The 22133-nt window shown below is 42.6% G+C and overlaps 1 protein-coding gene across 43 annotated transcripts in view; it reads right to left on the reverse strand.

Annotated features, from left to right (window-relative positions):
* ZBTB20 (zinc finger and BTB domain containing 20) overlaps nt 1–22133 on the reverse strand; it is an 846256-nt gene that overhangs the window by 51764 nt on the left and 772359 nt on the right. For 40 of the 43 annotated variants that reach the window (XM_043474915.1, XM_043474934.1, XM_043474916.1 and 37 more), the window contains one exon: nt 6297–6397. The exons of 2 other annotated variants lie outside the window; for them this stretch is intronic. The gene's annotated coding sequence lies outside the window, so the exon portion shown is untranslated. Of the gene's footprint in view, nt 1–6296; nt 6398–11585; nt 12369–22133 lie in introns of those variants that run through there. One more of the 43 variants, XM_043474954.1, reaches the window with a different exon arrangement.

The raw sequence follows: 22133 nt of genomic DNA on the forward strand, positions 1-22133 counted from the left end.
AGTTTCAGATGTACTAATTTCCTTGGTTTCTTTCAGGAAATTGAAGAAACCGTCTTTGAAATGTGAGTGTATGGCCAGCCCACCAACATTACTCTTTCATTTTAACTTTGCAGAAGTTGTATTGTTCTTTCTATTGATGGCATCGCTTCCTTCTCTCGATTTGATCCTGCCTCCCACCTGACATCTTGAATCATACCCTCCTGTCTGTCTTCTCAAGGATCACCTCTGGGGAACATTCATAGCACAGAGACACTGAAACCATCTCTACAAATAGAGAATATTGAAAACTCAACCTTTTGGCTCTTCATTCCTTCATTTGCCTAAAATCCCTTTACTTGTTCTTAGACCACTGGGCTATTTCCCAACTGCACATAACAGAGAGACATTCACTGACCTTAGAAACAATGCATTTTCCATCTCACTCTCTCTAATAGTGGATTCCTTTGTCCAGAGCTAAGAAACTCTAAAACATAGCAACCATCTACATTTAGACATGCACCCTAGTTTTGCAGCTCATATTTTATTGAGGGGGAAAAAGGAAGTCTTGTAGTAATTAATTGAAAATACCTTCTTTGGTATAAAAGAAGAACATGGACATGGCATATTCGAGGGCAAGTCTCACCAAGCCTCAGAAGCTGTGTACTAGTCCCTGGAGCCTTTAGAGGGCAGCAGCGCACCAGCTGACTCCAGGCAGCGTGTCAGGCAAACTCCCCACCAGACCAGAACCTTCCTCCTGGTCACCATGCCAAAGGTTGGTTTGCCAAGCTCTCTGGCCGCTTAGCTTCCTTCTTTCTTTTCTGTTTCTCTCTCTCTCCCTCTCTCTCTCGCCTCCCTCTTCCCACACTCTCTCTCCCTCCCTCCTCAATGTTAAAATTATACACTCTGATGAAGTCGCCCCTCAACCGGAAAATGAAAGCTCCAATGAAAAAGTTAGACGAGCCAACGACAACAAAGAGAGAAACTGGGAGAAAGGGGAGAGGGGGCTGGTGAGGGGGAAGGACTGAAGAACAAGAAAAGGGCAGATGTTTCGTAAATATATGCAAAGCAAAACTGGGTGTACCCTGAACATTTCCACAGAGAAACAGACCAATCATTGTGCACTTCCTCCCGCCACACTGGTGGAGCTCTGCTTTTAAAAAAAAAAAGTGTGGCCACAGGCACCTGCCTTTCAACGGTCAGTTCTGACATGCTGACTATCTCCCAATTGTCCAAAGAGAACAAAAACATTTTCATCTCCCCACAGCAAACATTTCTGTTATGAGAAAAAGGCTGCTTCGAGGAGTGGAAAGGCGATTTAAGGTGACGGGTGGTTGAACTGGCCAGCAGGACCTACTCGTATTTAACTCTCATTGTGCTGGCCATGGCAACAAGTTTGGGGCTGAAACATAGCAGTGAGTAAGGTTGTGGGTGATGTTGGCTCTTTCCTTACTAGACCATATTGTATGTGGCAAGAAATATACATGAAAACATATTGAGGAGATGGTAGGTAATAAGCATGTTAAATGCATGGAAATTAACTAGATCGGTGGCACTTGATGTATAGATTTCACACTTCTTTGCACATATTGCACACATACAACGATGGCAATGCTCTCTGCGACATATGGAAAATAAATATTTTATCTCTGTGCGCTCTCATCAGTCTCCGGGGGCTGCTGAGGGAGAGTGTTCTCTTCACCAATTTTCTCTCTTCACTGGGCTCCCACCCTCTCCTACATATTAACATGCCTTCCACTCATCAGCCTGGTTGGGTGGAAGAGAATTAGAACCCCTTTTTCATAAATACTGAGTCACTGTTTCATGACAATTTTGACCCCTGCCCTGCCTGTCCCCCATCTTTTTGGTGTGGTAATCTTTTCCTTATTCTGCTTCCCAATAATACATGGAAGAGGCTTAGTACAGTATTTGGGGAGGAGGGCAAAGGGGAGGTGGTAACAAACCATCTCAGTGGGGGCTGGCAGTAGAACTGAGCTCTACCATCCAGTAGCTGTGTACCTGAGGCAGATTCCTCTGCCTTGCTGGGCCTCAATTTCCTCATCTGTAAAATGGAAATAATAAACATTCTAGGGCTGCTATGCTATGCAATGCTAAGTCGTTTCAGTCGTGTCTCTTTGTGACCCCGTGGACTATAGCCTGCCAGGCTCCTCTGTCCATGCAATTCTCCAGGCAAGAATACTGGAATGGGTTGCCATTTCCTTCCCCAGGGGATCTTCCCAACCCAGGGATTGAACCTGGGTCTCTTGTGTTTCCTGCATTAGCAGGTGAGTTCTTTACCACTAGCACCATCTGGGAAGTTGATGTGAAGGTTAAATAATTCCTGTTGAGTGATGGGCATAGCGCTGGCACACAGTCAGTGCCCTGGGAGGGTAGCTCTTTCATAGAGTGTCGGTTCTGCAGTTTTCATTTCAGCTAGAAGGAGGCAATTCTTTTATCTTAGTCAGCTTTTAAAATATCTAGATTTGGGCAGGGGCAAATGGATTAAAATTGTAGCAAAGGCAGAAAGAATGCTAGGATAAGCAGTCTCCTTTTCAACACTTTTTTTTTTTTTTTTTTACGGTATCACCCTCCTGACACCTTCTTTCTGTTCATGTGTTTGTCATTGCTGCTACTACACCATTAGCTCCTCTTGAAGCTGGGGGTCAAGCAAGCTACACTTGGCCTAGAGAAGCCCATCAAACCTGAGCACTACGGTCTATTCATTGAAACCAACCTTTGGCACTCTAGCTTATCATGTTTTCTTACAGTTTATCCTTTCACCGCTTGGTCTAATGTTCTCAGATCCATTTGAGATGTTTTCATGATTAAAATATTTTATTCTTTCAATTTTTTTAACCTTCTTGGCAAGGTTGATTTACAATGTTTTTCAGTATATTTCTCCCTCACTGTATCAGTCAGGATCTTGGCAAGAAACAGATGGCATACTGAAAGGTTTTAACTGAAGAGAGTTTAATGAAAGGACTCTCTACTGAGGTACAGAGGAGGTTAAAGGACCCTCAAGGGAAGTGATGCACCAAGGACTAGCAATAGTGCGAGGTTGTTAATCTCAGCTTTAAACTGCTAAACCGGGGCGGGGGTGAGGAAAAGTATGGAGCTTCCCACATCCAGTCAGAACTGGAGTTGGGAAGGGGCCTGACTGAGAAGTACCCTGACCCTACTCTCCTGTCTCTTGCTAATGCCTCCTTTTGTTGTTGTTGTTCAGTTGTGTCCGACTCTTTGTGACCCCATGGACTGCAGCATGCCTTCACCATCTCCTGGAGTTTGCTCAAGCTCATGTCCATTGAGTCAGTGATGCCATCCAATCATCTCATCCTCTGTTACCCCCTTCTCCTCCTGTCTTCAATCTTTTCCAGCATCAGAGTCTTTTCTATGAGTCAGCTCTTTGCATTAGGCACCAAATTACTGGAGCTTCAGCTTCAGCATTAGTCCTTCCAATGAATATTCAGGGTTGATTTTCTTTAGGATTTACTGGTTTGAACTCCTTGCTGTCCAAGGAACTCTCAACAGTCTTCTCTAGCACTACAGTTCAAAAGCATCAATTCTTTGGTGCTCAGCCTTCTTCATGGTCCAACTCTCACATCTGTGCATGACTACTGGAAAAGCCATAGCTTTGACTATATAGACCTTTGTCGGCAAAGTGATGTCTCTGCTTTTTAATATACTGTCTAGATTTGTCATAGCTTTTCTTCCAAGGAGCAAGCATCTTTTAACTCCTTTTGGCCAAATTAAAAGGTAGCCAGAGAAAAAGGCAGCCTGGGTGTCATAATCTGGAAACGTCAGTCTCCTGGGCCATGTATCAGGGCAGGGAATGTTCTATGGTTTTGCATGTGTGTCAGAGGTGAGGGAGGGATGAATTAGGATACTATTTCTCCCCTCTCCATATCCTTTACCTTTTCTCCCATTATACTTTCCAGAAGGAAAGACAGCAAATAAAATGAAAGCAATTCTCTCTTAGTGTTCAAGTGCCTATTTTGTCTATTTGCAATTTATGGAGGAAGAAAACTGAACATCAGAGCAGGGAGCTCCCTGTGAGCTGTGAGAGCAGGGATTTAGGTTTGTTCTATTTGCTGCCATACTTTTGGTTCCTAGAACAGTGCCTGGCACTTGGCAAATACCCAGTAAATTTTAGTTGACTGAATAAATATACTCACATCTGCCGCGCCAGACACCACACATACATTATCTCATTTAGTCATTGCAACAATCCAGGCAGGTTGCTAAGCCTGGTTGCACAGGTGTTATGGGAGTAGGTAGGTTTTAAAATCTAACACTTACCTCCTCCCTACTCACCCTTCAAGCCTTGAGACTTCACCTGGGGATTGTAAACCCATAGAGAGGGATTCACTTGTAATTAGAACACATTTTTATACCATACTGGGTTTCCCAGGTGGTGCTAGTTGGTATAGAATCAGCCTGCCAATGGAGGAGGCTTAAGAGATGTGGGTTCGATCCCTGGGTCGGGAAGATACCCTGGAGGAGGAAATGGCAAATGTGGGTTGCCCGTATTCTTGCTGGGAGAATTCTTTGGACAGAGGAGCCTGGAGGACTACAGCCCATGGGCTCACAAAGAGTCAGACACAATTGAGCATTTGAGCAATGTTTATACCATATTCACCTTATTGAATGAAGGTTTTGCACCAAGCAAGTCTCTGTAAGTTTTATTATTATTTCTCTTTTACATATGAGGAAGCTGAGCTTCTGAAAAGCAAAGGCTGAAAGAATTAGAACCCAACGTTTCCATCCTCAAGGTCCCACAAATCATGAATACAGGCACTGGTGTTCGGCACAGAGGCTCCCTTGTGGGCTTCCCAGACATTTTTAGGAAATCTTAGGTCCCAATTTCTGTCCTGATTCTGGATTGAATCCAGAATCTTTTCCATCCCAAAGGATAAACCAGGCCGAGACTATGAAACCAGCTGTACCCTTGTGTTTGCAGTACTGTACTCTGTGATGGAAACAAACTTGGAAAGCTGTCCGGATGTGGGGATTTCTAAGGCATTCTTTCGCTTGAACTTAAGGATGACGGTGTTTACACAAGCAAGCTGCTCACATGGGTACAGAATGAGGACACTCTATTTTTGACCTTTTGTCATGTCTTTAGTCCCCAGTCCCTCCAGCCCATTAGTCCTGTGGATCAGTCTGGCAGTTCCTGTCTCCATTCTGGCCAGGCAGGCCTGACTCTCACCTACACATCCACCACCACCAATTACAATCCAGGTGACTGACAGCATTAAAGGTAGAAAGCAATGCAAAACAAAACAATACAAAACCCTGACTTCCTCCTCTTTGGGTTTGATTTATGCCCAGAGTAGCTAAAGATATAGAGGATATGAATGTGAAAATCCTACCTGAAAAGCCTGGGAGGGATGTCAGTTTCCTAGGTTTAGCATTTTCCAGTAACAGAGATGTCTGTAAAACACCACCCCATTACCTGCCTCACACCATACAGGAAAATGAGCAAGTACAACAACCAGCATGAGTTTTTGTTTTAAAATGTATAATTATTTTGCATGCATAGCCTCTAAATAATTTAAAGTTCTGGCTTTTATAGTGAAAGAAGGCATATACTTATCTGTTACTTCTAGCAGTGATTAATCAAAACTTGATGTCACTCTTTCATCAGTATTTCCTGTCGTCCAGCTCCTACCCCAAATTACTTCTTCAACTTGACTTGCAAGGGTCCTACTTCTCCTACGTAAATGTCTGACTTGAAGGGAACTCAGTCGAGTACCCTGAGCCTTGCATCCTGAGGGTAGAGCTGAACTGGGCACAATGGTTTAGAGTGTGGCTGAAGGAACCCACAGACACAAGGGTGGGTTTTGGCCCCTTGGGTAGCAAGGAGACTACAGCATGGGGGCACAGAGAGGCAGCTACATCACAGGTGGCCATGGGCACAGAAAGCTGGCTCACAAATGTGACCAGGGCAGCATGAAATGACAAGCTGCAGCAAGATTCAACAGAGCAGCACGGAAGGGCAATGAGAGGCAAACAGAGAGGACTGGAGCTGCCACAGATTCAGGCCGAGGCACAGATGACTCAGCAGAACAGCACCGGTCCCTGCAAAGTGCGTGTAGCTCAGCCCAGTCCCCTGGGAAGCGGGTGCGATGCTGCCCAGGGCTCACACTGCAGGCTGGAAGCCGAGAACCAGTGTGGGCACCTCAGGACTGAGTCTGGTTACCTCACTGCATCCAAGAGATGAAGCCATCTAAAATTTCATCTGCTCTTACAATTGTAGTGCTTTTTTAAAAATTAAACAAAGTGAACTGAAAAGCCTTTCATTGGCGGCATAATGTACTCACAGTAGTTTTCAAATAAATGGTGTCACTCTTCAGGTAAATCACTCCAAGGCTTGGGCCTAGTGCAGCTGTTCATTGGGGCAGGGAACACAGAGTGGCTGCATCTGGATCAGACAAGAGACAAACAAAAATAAGGCTGTCAAAGGAGGAGGGGATGGAGATCACTAGTTCTGAGAGAGCCCTGGGACTTGGTTGAAAGTCTGGTTCCGCATTTTGCACCAGAGACCTGGCAAGTCTGGGGAGGGAGATGGAGACGGTGTTGTCTAGGCCCCATTTGCAGCATTTCTACCCAACTGCCTGTGTGGTGTGAGAACGTCGATAGCACCAACCAGCACAGGTGGAGCTGACGGAGCTGACGTTGGAGCTGACGTTGGTCCTAAGTTGGAGCTGAGGGTGAGGGCAGAGTAGTGGTCCCAACCTTTTGGCACCAGGGACCAGTTTCGTGGAAGACAATTTTCCCACGGACCGGGGGGGTGGGGGGGTGGGGAGGGGGATGATTTCAGGATGATTCAAGTGTATCACATTTATTGCTCACTTTATTTCTATTTATTTTTATTTCTGGGCTTCCCTGATGGCTCAGACGGTAAAGAGTCTGACAGCAATGCAGGAGACCTGGGTTCAATCCCTGGGTCTGGAAGATCCCCTGGAGAGGGAAATGGCAACCCATACCAGTATTCTTGCCTGGAAAATCCCATGAATGGAGGCGCCTGGCGGGCTACAGTCTATGGGGTCGCAAAGAGTTGGACACGACTGAGCGACTAACACTTTCTAACACTCCTTTATTTCTATTATTATTATATCAGCTCCATCTCAGACCATCAGGTATCAGATTCTGGAGGTTACGGAACCCCAGGGAGGGGAAGTGGGGGTGGTGCCCCTCCACCTGGCCACAGCTGACTCTTCCAATGCTCATTTCCCCTAAGTCTCTCCCTCTTTGTCGCTCCAAGATTCTTGCTTGTCTTACAGATGCCCACTGACCCGAACATGTTTCTGACCTCTTGCCTTCTTGCCACCCTTCACTGCAGTCTGTTTCCTGCCGCATCCTCTAACCCTGAGGAGTGCAACCTCAGGGGTTACAGAATGGACTCCCATCTGTCTCAGAGACATACCCAGAGGTCTTTTCCCCAGGCCTTGGCCCTTTGGTCACCTGGGCCTGATGACCACTTTATTCCGGAAGCTCTCCTCCCTTCTCATCAGGATATGGCACCATCCTGACTTCGCTCCTGCTCTCAGTTCTCTCTTCTGCTTCCTTCCTTGGCCTCTTCTCTTTCCCCAAATGCAGACATACCTCAGGCTACTCTTCACAAGCTTTGCCTACACACCCACCCTCCATGGCCTCAACAATCACTTCTTCACATGGCTATCTTTAGTTCTCACTTGTCTACAGAGCTCCAGACACATATTCTAAATAACTGCTGGTTATTGGTTCATTGATTCATTTGCTTGTTTGTTCATTCATTCACTGTTTACATAGACTCTATTAGGCACCTGGAAAAGATGAATAAGATGCGGCCTCTAACTTTGAGAAGCTCACATCTCCATCATACACTGCACAGGCACTTCTAACTCAGAAAGTTACAAGCAGAATTCATTGCTTTTCCCTCAAAATAAGTGCCTTCTCTAGTCTTCCCATTTCCTGCTATTGGTACCATTTCCCTCCAGTTACTTGTACCTACAATTGAGGAGTCTTGTTTAATTCCCCCTTTTCTTTCATTTCCCATACGCAATAAGCTGCCAAGTCCTGTGGTTTTTACTTAGGCTATGAATCAATACTCACTTTTTATCCCTTTACCACCTGTTGCCTGGACGTCTGTGAGTGCCTCCTACTTGGCTTCCCTTCCTCCAGATCCTCTTTACCTCTTGTTCATTCTTCATATCAGCAATGAATTTACTGTTCTGAAGTACAATTCTAAATACATCATTCTTTTGCTCTTTGCTGGATTAAATGCAGACTTCTCAGCTTGGCATTTAAGTTTCTACAGTATAGCCCCATTCTAATTTCCTTCTCTTTTTTTTCTATAGTCCATTCTACATTGCAGAAGTTCCATTCCTTCCCATCAGGGTCATGATCTTTCCTCCCTTTTCATAACATATGCATAGAGCTTCCTTAAGGGCAATCCAAATACCATCTCACTTATAAGTCATTTCCCAAAGGAAAGTGCCCTTTCTTGAATCCTAAAGAACTTTTTGCACCGTTCCGTTTGCACATTCTATGAAAAAGGAAAAGAAAGCATTAGTTGCTTAGTTGTGTCTGACTCTTTGTGTCCCCATGGACTGTAGACCACCAGGTTTCTCTGTCCATGGAATTCTCCAGGCAAAAATACTGAAGTGGGTTGCCATTTCCTCCTCCAGGGGATCTTCCTGACCCAGGGGTCAAACACAGGTCTCTGGCATTGCAGTTGGATTCTTTATAGTCTAGGCCATCAGGAAAGCCCTTACATGTCCTATGGACTCTAATATTTATTTGTGCAATATTTCTTCCTGCTTAAGCTTCTTGAAGGCAGAGACCATTTTCACTTTCTGCTACCCCATTGTGCGCAATGCCTTGCACACAGCTTAGTGCTCGGCGGTGATCTGCTGATCCAAATTTAAAAGGAATAAAGATGCTTTCTTAGAGTCATGGAAGCTGAGACTGAACTGGAAAGACCTTGAAGCTCATCTACTCCAAACCCTCATTTTTCAGATGAGGAGATCAAGGGAACTGAGTTGCTCAAGGCCACATCCTTGCTAGTGGCTGAGTAAAGACAACTGATAGAAAAAGTCACACATCTCTAAATACCTACCAGTGCTTGCTCAGAACCAGTAGGCCCAGCAGACCATCAGCAGTGACCAGACAGAGACAGTGATGGGTTGGGGTGCATAGTCTGCAAGGATACACTGGGTTCCACAAAATGAAGAATTTTGTTTCCCTTACTTTAATAAACCAAACTAATAAATGCCTTTTTATAGTTAAGTGTTTTAAAAATGAGGGTGGATTTAAAGAACAAGGGAGCAAATCTCTCTAATAATACAAGCAGAAACATTTGTGACAATATTACAAATACCACTGGAGTGATCAACTCAGTGCAAAAGCAGAATGAAGAAATTTCTCATGCTTTGAAAAAGCAGTGCAATCAGCTGAAGTTCTAGGTGAGAACAGGCTGTGGTAATTCTACGGTTAAATTCATCTTTTTACAGACTCATAAGCTACTGGCAATCCTGCTATTATGCCACACCAATAAATCTTTTCCCACCTAACTTTGCCCAATTTTTATCCTATAGGTTTGTTTAAATGTTTTCTTGTTTTCCTTTCATTATATACTCCGATCTCCTTGTAGAAAAGGATAGTGACTGCTCCCAAGACTGTTCTAATTTTTGTCCCTTAATCTTCTCTTGTGGTAGAAGAAATATTAACTGTTTAACCTCCTCTCTATCCTCATACTCAAACAGAATCATTTTCTTTCACCTGATGATGTAAAGCCCACGAAAACATTTGGGGATAGCAGTGTTTCCCTAAGTGAGGAAAACAGACTTTTCCAGGGGATCTCAGTAGTTTTTATGTGTCCAGAAGAACTCAGTTCTCAAGCACTAGCCACTAGTCCTATAAAACTTCATCTGCCTCTCCCAAGTGAGCATGTTACTCATGTTACTCACTGTTAATCCCAGAGGAAAACTTGGTACTGGTTATCATATTCTCTTGGCCAATATGGTGGAGCTATGTGATGTACTGAGAGATCCACTATATAGTAACACCCCAGGAGCCATATACACAGTAAATTGGGTTCAAGAGCTCCTCACAGTTCTTACTAAATCATCACATGGCTGGATAGATTATCAACAGACAGAGCTTCCTTCTCTTTTCTTCCTTGGCAACTATATTAAAATGATAGAGGAAATCACTTGTCAATGTGTCTAGTACATTGCAATGAAAAATTACCTGGAAGCATACACATCCATTGTGTAATTATGTAAGTGTACATTTTAAATATGTCTAACATTTGATTTAAATTGTGCATATTATAATTAAATGGAGACATAATTTTCTGTCCTTTAATCAAACTCCTCTTATCAGCTCCACAGCCTCTTGCTATGATTTTCCTTTCCTTTTTGGGCAAATTGTCACCTCTCTCCTTCTTATTTCCCCTCTTGCCACAGCATACACCCGAAGGTTTTTAATTAGAACTACTGCATGGTGTGTCATGTTCTATTGCTTAAGGAGTAGTGATGTTCTAAAAAAGACTCAGGGAAATTGACTACATGAGGTTTCATATTTATCCTTTTCCAATGGCATCCATATCCAATGTACTCAGTTTTTAAGTCAAAAGGTAAGAGGCTGCTGGGGTCTTATATTTCCCCTAGAATCTGGAAATCCAGCTGTTCTCTCTGCCTCTTACATCATCGCTGTAAAAAATAATCTTCTCTGGGAGCCCAGCTGGCAAGGTTCTAGATGGTGTCAGAGGCAGAGGAGACAGTGGATCATTTCCATTCCAGACTGCTGTATTGTTGATGGCTCTGCAGATCTGTCCTGAAGCCCTTAGAGAGCAGAGCTGTTATATAACATGCCGCCACAGACTGCTGTGAGGAACTTTCTGTGGAGGTCTCATTTCAGTAGGACCATTTCCATATCAAATAATTCTAAAATGACAGATGGGGCTTCTATGACAAAAGCTTACAAAAAAATAGTAACAATAATTTGTTAGATGTTTAAATGTTGTTAGGGAGTGTATGAGGAATTTTTATGTATAAATCTATTCTTATTCAATCCTTACAGCAATGCCGTGATGCAGGTGTTAATATACCCATTTTATAAATGTGGAAAAGTGAGACCCAGAGTCCTCAATCAACTACCCTAAGATTAGGAAGCTGTGGGTAGTGTGAGGCCAGAATTTAAACCCACATCTTACTGACTCTAAATCTGTGCTCTTTTCATTATACAACAACTGCTCCAACACAGTATGAGCTCATTTCTAGTTCCCACTGTGATTTCAGCACAAGACAGAGGTTTATGTTGTTTCCATGATGGTTCAGAGGCACTGAAAGCACTGGGAGCATAGATCTCAGGTGAGATCTCTCTAGGAAGGAGTTATTGTTTCTGAAAGAGTTCAGAAACAATAACTCCTTCCTAGCTCTTTTCTATTTGAAGATGAGGAAGCTTTATACTGGTTTTCTCAAATGCTGATGAACAAATGAATCACCCAGGATTTCTGATTCAGCGTGTCTGGGATGGAGACTGTGATTCTACATTTCTACAGGCTCCCAGGTGATGCTGATGACTTCAATCTGGGTACCACAGGTCCTATGTCTGACACTCACCTTTCTACTGAGGGTCATTTTCAAAGGAGCAACTCAAGCTGAAAAACTTGGCTACCAGTTCACACGACACGACTAGCTTCTGATTCAGGGCCAGTTTGTCAAGTCATCGGACATCAGGCAGAATTCACAGTTTCTGGCAGAGAGCACATTATGGGGAAAAAAAAAGTTTCTGGATCCCTCAGGGCTTTCCTCCCCCCAACTGGAAATTAAAATGATAATGTCTCTAACATGTAAAGCTCCTATTTTTTACATTATTGTTATTTTTAACAATAATTATCTGGTAATAATTCAAATAACACCTTTCCTCTGAGAAATTCAATGAGCTTTACTAACCTTAATTGTCTAACAGCAATTCTCAGGTGTAGATAGAGCTGTCTCAAAGATCACAGTAAATTTAAAATTGTTCCACTTCCCTCCTTTCTTCGCCCCAAATGTAGTGGTGAATTAGTGGCGAGGGGTTACTAATTGGCAAAGACCCACTAGCTCCTCATTTGAGGCACAGAAAATTTCATAAGGCAAGGGTAAATTCAAGAAATAATCAGCAGAAAGGTGGTTGTGGGGGCAGAGAATATTGGTGAGAGGGAAAAGGAGAGAGGTAAAAGGAGTAAGAATAAGAAAAGAGAAAGTAAAATCATAGACACGTGATCTTGGATGAGTCATTTAACCTCTAAGTGGCTCAGCTTTTTCCTCTGCAAGAAAAAGATTTTATGATTTTTAAAGTCCTTTAAAACTCTGAAAGTGGAAGTTGTTCAGTTGTGTCCGACTTTTTGCTACCCCATGGACTATACAGACCATGGAATTCTCCAGGCCAGAATCCTGGAGTGGGTAGCCTTTCCCTTCTCTGGGGGATCTTCCCAACCCAGGGATCGAACCCAGGTCTCCCGCATTGCAGGTGGATTCTTTACCAGCTGAGCCACCAGGGAAACCCCTTAAAACTCTAATAGTCCCCTGAGATGAAAGATGGGGGAATTAAGTGGCTTATCCACCTGTTAAACCATTAAACTTGTTAAAGAAATCCGTTTGACTTTTAACTTTTAAACTAATTACCTGAAAGGAATTCCCAAGTCTGTGTCACCAATCTCACCTTTTTGGAAACTGATGAGAAAACCATTTAATGAATAAGGTGCTGGAGGTATCATAACCAGAAAAACTAATCAGGAACCCTCTCTTCAGCTTTGTGATGCTATAGGAAATGTTTTACTTAAAAAAATTTAGCTCCTTAATTCAGTCAGTTCAGTTCAGTCGCTCAGTCGTGTCTGGTTCCTCAATTAACCACTAGTTAATACCCATGTCCAGAAGAAGCATCACTGATGGCCTGAAGACTCCTAGGATAGCCCTGACAATAGAAGGTCCCACTATCTGTCCCTTTAAATTTGTGTTAATTTTCTCTACAGAGACGTTGATTCCTCTTTGACAACTCACAAACTCTGTTAATAAGAGCTGCTCATCTAGGAACCTTAGTGCTGTTAAGTAAAGTTGATTTTTGTTTTTAAAATAAGAGATTTTAGGGATATATACATATGCATATAAACATGTTTGTAAATGTTTATACATATGATAATACTTTTTCTGGTTTTAATGAATACTTGTGATGGAAACCCCTTTTCTAAATCATGAGATACTGGAATCTTCTGGTCCAGAAAGCCTGCCACAGGACCTAGTGATAAGGTCACTTTAAACTCCGTAACGTGGATTCCAACATGAGAACAATATATGGTGCAGCACATGACTTGGTGTTATATCAGAGTTATCTATATTTTGCCCCTTGCACTGAGTGTATTTTCTGGAATAATCATTGCATTGTGTCTAAATGGAGAAACATCAAAATGGCATTACCTGAAAGAAGATACTGTCACTGTCCCCAAAGCAAAAACCCCTTTCTTCTCCCTGCTCCTTTAGCCTCCATAGTAGTGTGGCTACCATTATAAAATGCTTACTGTGCAGCAGGTCTTGTGCTTGGCACTTTTAATATATTATTTAACTTATCCCTTGGACCATAAAGAAGGCTGAGGGCCAAAAAATTGATGCTTTTGAACTGTGGTATTGGAGAAGACTCTTGAGAGTCCCTTGGACTGCAAGGAAATCAAATCAGTCAATCCTAAAGGAAATCAATCCTGAATATTCATTGGAAGGACTGGTGCTGAAGCTGAAGCTCCAACACTCTGGCCACCTGATGCGAAGAGCTGACTCATTAGAAAAGACCCTGATGCTGGGAAAGATTGAAGGCAGGAGGAGAAGGGGACGACAGAGGATGAGATGATTGGATGGCATCACCAACTCAATGGACATGAGTTTGAGCAAGCTGGTGGAGATGGTGATGGACAGGAAAGCCTGGTGTCCATGAGGTTGCAAAGAGTTGGACAACAACTTATCTCTTACACTCACTCTTCGGATGTGGGAATTTTCTGATTTTACTCATGAGGAAACTGATGTTTAAGAAAGGTGAAGTTTTTTTGCCATAGATCATGATGCTAGAGGGTAGCAAAGCAGGGCTCTAGGGCCAGATTTTAAGCACAGTGCTCTGGGGCTTAACCTACACCAAGCTTGTGATTGCTAAACAGCTGCTCTCCTGCTTTCATTCCACTGCTGTTCATTTGAGGTCCCCATCATAGACTTATGGTATTAGATTCTCCATCATGGTCCACTATTGCCACCTTAAATCTTTTTTTAACCTTTTCCAAAACCTTCTCTACTTGATTTATGTTTTCCTTCCTTACTTTGATTACTACATCAATCCAAACCCATTACCATGTTTTGTTCAACAAATCTTTATCATCATTTTTCTAGCTACTTATTGGCCCTCATTCTCATTCCAAATTATTCTTCTGAGGCCTCCCATTTGATCTCAAATGTTCCAGCCTTAGCTTGAGAGCTTCCCTTCCTTAATGCCTAAAGAAACTTCACTTTTCACCTGGTCCATTTTCACCTGGCTCTTGCTGACTTCACTAAATGTCTGTTCATTCTGACCTTACCCCAGGATCAACCATTTCAACACTATTCTCAGTAACTCTCCAGATTTCCTTGCTCCCCCAATTTTCTATGTACAGGGCTTCTTATGTTATTCAATCACGAATCCGTATCACCACTCACCATTCCCTGCCACTCTTAGTTCAAAACTCTACATCTGCATACCATCTGTAACCTCACTCCTGCTTAGTGTTGCTTCTAAGTACAAGCCTACAGTAGTTTTTCCTCATATGTTTTACTTTATCAAGTCTCATTCTTCTTTCTCTTTTTCAGTTGATGATCTTGCCTCCTACATTAGTAAGAGGAAATAGACGATCTAGTGTGGTAAGCTCACAAGCGCTCATCTCCATCTCCAATATATCTGAAGTTTTCTCATGTTGTTTCCTTAAGATATATCGATACCTTTTTCTACACTCTCCTCCTATCTTGGAGGTTATCCTCTCCTTCCCTTTGGGCTTCCCTGGTAGCTCAGATGGTAGCTCAGAATCTGCCTTCAATGCAGGAGACACTGGTTCAATTCCTGGGTCAGAAAGATCCCCTGGAGAAAGCAATGGCAACCCACTCTAGTATTCTGCCTAGGAATTCCCATACACAGAGGAGCCTGGTGGGCTACAGTCCATGGGGTTGCAAAACAGTTGGACACGACTGAGCAACTTTCACTCACTCATTTGGTTCCATCATTGGTATTTTCCTCTGTACTTAAAGACATATTCACTCACAACAGTACTAAATTGATCATAAAATATAATGTTTTTCTCTGTCATCTGCTCTTGCCCTTCAAAATCTTTTCAGGTGGTGTATCTCAAAGTGAGTTTTATAGAACACTAGAACTTCAAATGAACCTCAAAAAAGTCCTTTAGTCAAACAAATACAGGAAACACTGAATACTATATGCCTCTCTTATAAACTCAAAATGCACATTGTCCAAACTTATAGGATTACAGACCCACCCCTTATTCCCCAGTTTTTCTAATGGCATATTTAGTAACTTCAGAATATGCTTAGAGAAAAGATGCTTTAGTAGATTTCTCCTGGTTCTAAACTCATTAGCCTGGGTATGTTAGTTCACTGAATCTATATCAAATAAGTCCTCTCAGATTTCCTTTCCTTCAATACTCGATTTGGTTTAACCTAGTTAACTTGCAGAATGTCAGAAAGACTAAGCACGTTTGTATCTCTGAGCCCCTGAACATACCATTTTGGCTATTGGCAAAGCCTCTATGATCTTTTTCTCATCTAGACCTTCCCTTCCTTCAAGGCCTATATCAAATCATGTATCTTATGAAAACTGCTTCAGCCCATGTTGACCTCTGCTACTCGTACAATAACACTTAGGTAAATGGTTATAGTTTAACCCCTGTTTCCTCTATCACTTGGTAAGAATGCAAATTCTCCAGGACATGGACCTTGGTTTACACATCACAAAAATTCCAGCACCCAGGGTCACCCTTTGTTGCAATACTAGGGGGTTATAATCATATTAATAGTAGTCAGGAACAGAAATAGTTAACACTGGGGTATGTTAGGTAAATACTTGATTTCCGCAGCTATGGAGACAATTTAATATGCTAAAGGCCCAGGTGAGTATACCACCACCTTGTGGGGAAGAAGCACCATTCACTATTGCCATTATCACCTCCATAAATAGAAACTTGTATGCTTTGGGGAGATGAAAACCAGATCTAGAAGAGCAAAGGCAGCTCTGTCCTTAAGGTAAAGATAAGACTATGCATTAATTGACAGCAAATAAAGAGAAAGCTAAAATAATCCAAAACCAGTGGAACAAATGCCTCTCTACCAGTGATGCAATCATTATTCACAATCATTGTATGATGGTATCTAGATGGTAAAAACAAGCCTCTTTTTTCTACAGAAGGAAGTCAGTCTCATGAGAGGATTATCACTGCTCCTTGTTTCAGCGCTGGAATCCAGAGTATGCCATTCTGCAGGGTGGTAATCACTAGCAAGACGACAATGGACCAAACGTGCTCCTGCCTTCCAGGTGGCTTCCCATCTCTAATTCTTCGGGTCAGTCTCAAGACACATTGCACTGAAGAAGTCAAGACAATCTGGCTGCCACCAGCACAACATGTAGCCCCAATGAACTGGCTCATTCCCATAAAGCTCCTTTACTGCCCCATCACATGGGCTACTGAGCAGGTTTTAAGCCTCAGGTAGGTCTGCAATAACCAGATATTAAGCTTTGAGTTTTTCAAATTAGATGTTATCTGAAGTTAAGACTTAATGGATTCCCTAATAGTGAGCTTGCAGTGAGGCTAGGACTAGAAATTTGTTCTCTTGATGCCTAGTCAGGGAGTTTGATTATGAGAGAAACAGAGTATATCTTTCTCCCTTAAAACTGCAGCAACTTATGATTTTCACATTTTGGTAGAGGAGAAAATGCATTTCATTAAGGTACAGCTTGTGAAATATTTTGCTATCTTTCTGGATAAAAAGTGGTATGCAAACCAAAGATCTAATTAAAAACTATAAACGAGAATGTTTTACTTAGGCTTACTTCAAAATAGGTACAGACTGTATTATATAATGTATGAAAATAGTAGGATAAAGGTAAAAAATGCTATAATAGAAAATTCTGTGTTGGTCCTTCATTAAAATTCATAACAATGTATGAGAGTATTAGTAGCAATAATCAATAATAAGCATTTTTAAAACTGGAATTTTTATTGTGGGAGATTACTGGGTTGGTGAAGCTAAATGGCTTAGCTATTTTCCTGTCATGCCCCTGTCCAGAGTTGCCGTTCTGAACAATTTACACATTTGAGAGTGAAAATGAAGGGTGACCTGACTTTTGAATGTGTCCTAGGCCACCAGGTCAAGGTTGCTGCCATCTGAGAACCATGGGCATTTTCTGCAGTACAGTATCTTAATTTCTTCTCTTTGTGGTAAAAATAGTTAACTTTTATATTCTACGTGAAATCTGAGATCTCTACATCTTTCTCCTGTTGTCACTCATGGTAGAGACAAGGAGATACTATTGGCAATCTTTGCATTGAGTTAGACACATCAAAGCTTATGTGGTACTTCCATGGACACTTTTTAAAAGTGAATTCTCCCCACCATGAGTTTACATAGATGAAAAGAAGACTGGGGCTGGGGAGGGAGGGTAAAGTTGCCCAGCTAATGAGCAGTAGAGTTTAATCTAAAAAACGTGATTTTCAGCAGAAAATCCTCTTTTATCACCCAAAGTGTCCATGGCTGCCAACAAGCTTTGTGGCGAATCTGAGAAGTAGAGCATGAGGTGGGGAATCAGAAATACCTTGTCTTCCTGGATCTGATAAATACTAGCTGCGTGATCTTGGTCAAGTCACTAACTTTTCTTTCTGAGTCTTATAAAATCATGAATGAGGAAACAATGAATGACATAATTGCCTCCTTAGCCATGAAATCTTTCACCTGTAAAATGATATTGATTAATAATGTGTGTGTGGCCTATCTCCCAAAGTTGTGAGCTAAAATAAGCTGATGTACACTGAAGTGCTTTGCATTCTATGAACTATGGAACCAACATAGTCTCAAAGAATGGCCACTGGAGGGATTAGGGAAGGGCCTCTGTGTGTGTCCACACATACAGCCAGTTCACTTCCACTCAGGTCTGGGGATAAGCTATACCAGAGCACTGGCAGAGGCTCAAACCCCTCCCCTTCCAGGGAGCTGCACAGTGTCACCGAAGTGAAGTTAACGTGAGTAGGTGAGCCAAACGTTCAAGTTCCAGCTTTGCCGAGTGGAAGCCACAGAGAATCCTGAGCCACCCTGTAGGTGACAACCACTGCTCCTCCAGGTGTGTCTGAAACACTGGGGAGACCTGGGGGAGGGCAGTACAGGAAGCGGGGGAAGGCGGTCAGACCTCCCTGCTCCCCAGGCCCAGCTTTCTGCTGCACACACAGCTCCATCCCACTTGACTTCACCTGGCAGCCCCAGGAGACAGAATAGACCCAAAAAGAGCAGGAGCCTCCCCTCTGGATAACCTAAGTGCTCTGATTGAAAGACAGAGGGTATCAGCGGAGTGGCTGTACTGAGTCGGCATTGATTTCTCCAGCCTTTGTCTGCATCTGGTTTCCGTCTCGTTTCGAGGTGGTTACTGTTACTACAAGCAGCATGAATCATGTCTCTGTTAAAAAACAGAGCTTCAATTGTCTTACATAACCCCTGATAACTGAACGTCTAATAATAGCAAGCCATTTACAGGTAAAGAGTCTGTCTTCCTCCCAGACACACACACACACACACACACACACACACACACACACACACACACACGCTACTCCCAGTGTCTCACAGTAAAGTGAGGCAGGCAGAGAGGAGGCAGAGGGAAAAAGGGGACAACACAATTGACTTCGGAGGATTTTAAAAAATATTGAATAATCATGCATCACAGGACCTGAGGACCAACATGTTTAACTAAAGTAAGTTTTATAGATTGTAAGAATCAAGCATTCTTCTTTAAAGTACATGAAACAGCAAGGAATCCAAACATACTTCCCCTAGCATTCTATGACTGTATAAAACCCCCAGACTCCAAAGACAGGAGGGAGTGCAGGGGCTAGGAAGGAGAAATTTTGCTGAATTTGAAACTAGCTTACAGCAGGTAGGTTTAATCTTGCCAGGACTTTTTCTCCTCTCCTTTTTGTGTGACCAGAGAAAGATATCTTAAAGGTTCCGGGCTATAGTCATTATGCAAAATTCTGGAGAGTGAAAAGCAACTGAAAACATGGCAGCAGTGTCCCACTCTGCAGGCAATGCTTTGCTGGGTGCTATCCCCTGAGTCACTGCCTTTGGGATGGAGAACCTCACACCTGAAGACTAGTGTTGTTCCCATGAACATAATCTCTGCTCTGTAGGTCAAGATGAGGTCTTTTCATACATGACCCCCACTCCACTGCCCATTAAGGTGATGACCAAAAAGCAAAATAAGAGGACAGGCTGAAAGGAATGACTCAAAAATTACGAATGTAAGTTTTCCTTTAAAACATTCATTTGATTGAGAAGAAAAAAAAAAAAAAGGCTCTAGCAAGCTAAAAAGTGTATGAGAAAAAAATAATCTAAATTTGAATCATGCATGTCTCCATTTCCTTATCATGACCATCTTGAGAACAATCAATTCAGGATATGTTTTTGGAGTATGCATTCCCAGGAGCCCAATAGCTCTAGATATCAGAGAAGTTGGACCAAGGGAGGACTTCTTGGAAAATCATCGACAGGCTACATCCAGTCACTCATCTGGGCCAGGACCACAGAAGGAAAACGTTCTCTGTTTTGATTGTTCAGTAACATGAAACAGTGAGCTTGGCTATTTCAAACCGAAGAATGCCCTAGGACACACCCACTTTGAGGACCGGCACCTGGGTTATTCTGTAGTCTATTCAGCTATCTAGGAATACAAAAGGCATATGGATACAGTTATGTGTCAGGATGGCTGTGTGTGCCCTCAAAATAGAATTTATTCTGCCTATTTCCTTTTGGAAAACATCTCACACCCATAAGCAAAAGATTTGTGAATAAGAGGAGGAAAGAAGAGAAAGAAAAACAATATACAAGAAGAGAGGAGTACGAAGGACAATGACTAATGTCCCATACCGCTGCCTGCAAACCTGGCGGGAGTAGATATAAAACCTCTAACTACTCCTGTCTAGTAGTCTTTGCTACGTGCCATGTGGACGGGGTTTCTGAAGGAAATGGGTTCTAGATTTTTCTCATGAATATCCAAATGCAGAAAGCAGAGGTCTTGACCATTAAATCACCCCCACATAACAGCAGTGGAAGGTAACTGATGGGGCTAGACTCTTACTTCATTCACTTTGTGAATTAAATTGCTCTTAAAGCTGGTATGTTAGTGGACTAGATGTTTTAATAAAAACAGCCATGAGACACCACAGTTTCTTTCCAGAGAGGCTTTCCCCTCTACCTACTGTGAATGCACTGTTGAATGATTCCTGTTTCTGGAAGAGCAGGTGGTTTGCCTCTTCTCCTCTTCTTAGCCTCAAAAGCCAGGCTCTTGTACAAAACTGTGAAGTGATTACACCCACCTGAAATTTCAGGTCACTGTTCACAATGGTGTGTTTGGCATTCGAATTAGGACTTGGGGGGCCAGACACATTTAAAATGTAAGAGTGGATTGTTATATTATTTTGCATTGCAATAGTAAGAATATTCTGGATTGTGGCTTACAAGCAGATCATAACCATGTGCAGTGCAACAAACCACATGACACTGTATCAGAAGTTCAGAGGTAATATTTTCAAATGACCCAGAGATTTTTTTTTTTTAATAGAGAAAAGATGGATGCTTTTTCCCCCTTTCAATAAGTATTTATTGAACGCCTATTGTCAGTGATGGACTTTTTATTCATAGAAGGGAGCTGGACTATGCCAGACTCTCACTGTGTTCTTTCTCTTAATACTGAACAAAATATCAGTAAAATACCAAGTACAGCATTAAAAAAAAAACAAAAACCTGATAGGCAATCAGTATGTAGTAACTGGCCATGCAGATGAGAAAAGGAACTGGTGATAGTGATGGCAGTGGGAAGAGCTTCCTTACAAAAGCACATCAGTTTAAGAACATTTCGGGGACAATTCAGGGAATGGGGAATGCCTGTTGACTCAGTGGTAAAGAATCCACTTGCAATGCAGGAGATGTGGGTTCGATCCCTGGGTGGGGAAGATCCCCTGGAGAAGGAAATAGTAACCCATTCCAGTATTCTTGCCTGGGAAATCCCATGGACAAACGAGACAGAGGGGCTACAGTCCATGGGGTTGCAAGAGTCGGACGTGATTTAAGAACTAAACCACCACTATCAGGGACAATTCAGAGGGGATACCTAAGCAGATCTGGTTTGACCTATTTATGCATTCCAACAAGTTCCTAGAATTCTATTAACCTTCAAACACCTAATAATATGATCATGCCATTTTTATAGGAACGATTTTTTTTTTTAAGAAGAGGCATCTATACTTATGTAGTGAGCTTCTCTGTGTTTGTAGAATACTCAGAATACTTCTGTACATGCTAAGTCACTTCAGTCGTGTCCAACTCTTTGCAACCCTATGGACTGTAACCTGCCAGGCTCCTCTGTCCATGGGATTCTCCAGGCAGGAATACTGAAGTGGGTTGTCATTTTCTCCTCCAGGGGATCTTTCCAACCCAGGGATCAAACCTGCGTCTCCTATATCTCCTGCATTGGCAAGGGGGTTCTTTACCACAAGTGTCACCTGGGAATCCCAGAATACTTCTGAGAACCTGTCTTACATTTTAGAACCATTTCTAAGAATCCAGTAATTTATTATTTTAAAATCAACTTCAGTGCTTCCTTGGTGGTTCAGTGGTTAAGAATGTGCCTGCCAATGCAGAGGACGTGAGTTGGATCCCTGCTCTGGGAAGATCCCACCTGCTGCAGGGCAACTAAGCCTGTGCACCACAACTACTGTGCTAGTGCTCTAGAGCTGGTGAGCCACAACTACTGAGCTCTCATGCCCCAAATGCTGAAGCCCGTGTGCCCTAGAGCCCATGCTCCAAGACAAGAGAAGCCACACCTATAAGAAGCTCACACATCGCAATGAA

The sequence above is a fragment of the Cervus canadensis genome, chromosome 7 (assembly GCF_019320065.1).
Source record: "Cervus canadensis isolate Bull #8, Minnesota chromosome 7, ASM1932006v1, whole genome shotgun sequence".
Lineage (NCBI taxonomy): Eukaryota > Metazoa > Chordata > Mammalia > Artiodactyla > Cervidae > Cervus > Cervus canadensis.